At 41.4% G+C, this 3,269-nt stretch overlaps 1 non-coding gene across 1 annotated transcript; it reads left to right on the forward strand.

Moving 5' to 3' along the window:
• Positions 1–399: 399 nt before the first annotated feature.
• Positions 400–562, forward strand: LOC116890555. Its single transcript, XR_004386729.1, has one exon. It is a non-coding gene; the product is annotated as a U1 spliceosomal RNA (small nuclear RNA).
• The last annotated feature ends 2,707 nt before the right edge of the window (positions 563–3,269 follow it).

Below are 3,269 nucleotides of genomic sequence, written 5' to 3' on the forward strand. Positions count from 1 at the left end.
AACTCCACTAACACCTGTAGCACTTGTCTGACACTCCCACATACAATAAATGGTACTCTCTGATCTTCTCAAATAAGGCTTTGTTAAAGTCATTTCATCCCACCTTGGTCAGCAACGGCAATCCTCCCCTCTGCAGCATCTCCCCTGTGTATTTTCTTCTAAAATTCACTGTTATCTAGATAGGGACGGAGCTCTGCTAGTGGAATGTCTAGCTTGTATGAAGTGCTGGGATTAACATAAGCCCGGCATGGTGGCAACACTGTTGTAATCTCAGCATCTGGGAAGTGGAGGCAAAGGGACCAGAAGTTCAAGGACATCAGCTAGATATATTTGAGGTCAGTTTAGGATGAGTGAGAAGCCCACGCAAACAAATATGATGATACACTTAACCTGGCTTATACACTAACCTGGCGGAGGAGTTGCTCTAATCATGAAGATGGTTTTCCCGGGAAGAGCCTCATCCTCTCCATTCCAGATGTGCTGGCACCAGCAATTTCCCCAAATGTGGGAAACTAAACTGCATAATTCACGGTAGCAGAGGACTGCATCACAGTCTCCTTTGAAATATAAGGAATCCAATCTACTTAGTTTAGTTTTCCCCACACCAGTGTAAACAGGGAATAGCATTTTGCATATGGCTACAAATAATCCATAACCACTGTATTGCCATGCTCTCAGATTAAAAATACTTGTTTTTCAGGAGACTTTTTTTTTATATGTAAGGGGGAAGCATACCAGAAGCAGACATGATAGCTCTTTTAATCCTCAGAATGTGGAAGGTGGAGGAAGAAGGATGGGAAACACAAGGCCATTTTTGGCTACATAGCAAGTTTTTCTTTTTTAAAGATTTATGTATTTACTTTATGTACAGCATTCTGTCTGCATATGTGACAGAAGAGGGCACCAGATCTCATTACAGATGGTTGTGAGCCACCATGTGGTTGCTGGGAATTGAACTCATGACCTCTGGAAGAGCAGTCAGTGCTCTTAACCACTGAGCCATCTCTCCAGCCCTACATAGCAAGTTTGGAGGCGTGCCTTTACTCACTGATCTATCTTGCTGGCCCTGTCTTTTGCTTATCAGCCACAGTCTTTTGCTTCTTTGCTTTTCTTGGATCAAGCTCCCATGATAGAACTCTAAAACTTATTTAATTCCCATAATGTCTCGTTTTCTTTTGGGGCCTGTTCAGTAAAACATAATGACTCTTCCTCAATGACCTTGGCATTCAGGCTATTCGGAAGTTGTTATCACAAACATAAAAGAAACCCAGAAGAGTCAAGAAAAAAATGGCAACATGTTTCATCATAACCATCATATAAAGAGTTAAAGGCCTCAGGATGGCATCAGCCTGCACTGGGACAGTGATAACAGTGATTTCTGTCATGGGGTGGATGTTCATGAAGTTAGCTTCATGTTGTTTTTGATAATGGATTATGTCACATGGTGATTCTCCAGTTACTGCTAATAGAAAAGGGGTGGGCACTAGCACCAGTATGAACCCCTATGGAAATACTGGATCTTTTACTGTGACTAGGCATTACACCACTATCCTGTAGAATCCCAGGGTACATTTAATATCTACATGTGATGATCCATTCTAACCTTTATACATGTTTTGTGATAGAAAATTTGGTACTTGAACAGATTTAGAATCTAGTAAAAAGTTATGATTTTAAAAGTTACTCGTTATTTCAGCACTGGGAGACAGGAGGATCTATGAATTCCAGGCTAGCCTAGTCTACATAGCAAGACTCTGAGAAAAAAAAATACAAGACCTGGAAAGAAAGCTCAGCATTTAAGAGCACTTGCTGTTCTTGCAGAGAACCAAGGTCAGTGCCCAACTTCTAGGTGGGGCAGTGTATAGTAGTCTGTAGTTCCAGTCCAGGGGATCCAACTGTCACTTCTGATCCCTACTGATACTCACACATAACTCAAAATAATAAAATCTTAAGATCCAAGATGTCTTGCAGTATGAAATCCTTTTACGGTAGCCATGGGTTTAACCTAGTATTTATTGTACAGATGTACAGATGTCTAGTGTACAAACTTGTTTACCTCTTCCCCTTTGTTGAGAAGAAGTACTTTGTAACATGGCTGCAGGTCAAAATATGCTGTTAATCTGTATGTAGAGGAAGAAGCTGGAAAGTACTGTTGAAATCAGAAATTATTTCCTTTTGAAAGAAATTACCACTGTGAGCCCATGCGTGCTAAGCAAGCATTTTACTACTGAGTTAAGCCAACAATTCTTAAAAAAAAAAAAAAAAGGCATCTAGGAAGACTGGAATCTCTCAAGCTGGTCTGTGAATATTACAGATTTGAACTAGACATGAAACGCAAAGCCCAAAGTTGTTCTTTTGGTGAATGGAGAATGGAGAGAGTACAGTTTACTAAGATACCAGGATGCACACTGGGAGAGAAGCCATCACTTTAATAGTTAACGGTTTTCACTTGAATCCCTGAATCCCTTCACGTTTTCCACTCTATTTTTAAAATAAATGGTGCGAAATAATTGAGTGTAAATGTCCTGAACCCAACAGATTTTTACTGAGTTAAGTTTGATCTGTGAGAACACATACCACCTGTACTCTACTGAATTGGTCAAACACAGGAGGGAGAATACTACGAGAAAAGCTAAAGCCACCAACTAGTGGAAGTAATTGATGGAGTCCTTGTCCTTGTGAAAACCTTAGTTGTAAAAACCTTGGCTTCAAAAAGGAAGATGGCAGGCGTTGTGATTTGTGCAATTAATTTCAGCACTGAGGCGGCGAAGATAAGAGAACTGCGCCGGTTTAAGAGCAGGCTCGGCATGGGCTACATAGACTATCAAGCCTCGGGCTTCCCCTATCATTCCATTCCCCAACCTAAAATAGAAGAGAGGTGACAAGAGACTAAGAGAACTGGAAATTGAAAACAACAAACAAGCAAACAAAAACCTGCATGGGTATTGAACAATTTGAAAACCGTGATATTGGGAAGTGAAGTGTTGGTAGGGTAGCCTGCTGGTGTTCGCCCAAGCAATGGCTCGGTTAAGATTCCAGCAGCACCTGTTTGGCTTCCTGCTCTATCTGCCGTTACACAAGCACAGACTCTCGAATGCCGAGCTGTGGGAATGTTTTGCTACCCTGGAGAGAGGGGCAAATCAAAACAAAACCCTACAGGAATTAAGGAGAGAAACACTATAAACCAGTCCCAAAAATAAGCGCCCTAGTTCTTCGGTACTGCCAGGCAAAAAGGGAGGAGCTTCTTGCGTCATAAGTCAGCGCCGGAA

Source organism: Rattus rattus, chromosome 1, assembly GCF_011064425.1.
Source record: "Rattus rattus isolate New Zealand chromosome 1, Rrattus_CSIRO_v1, whole genome shotgun sequence".
Classification (NCBI taxonomy): Eukaryota; Metazoa; Chordata; class Mammalia; order Rodentia; family Muridae; genus Rattus; species Rattus rattus.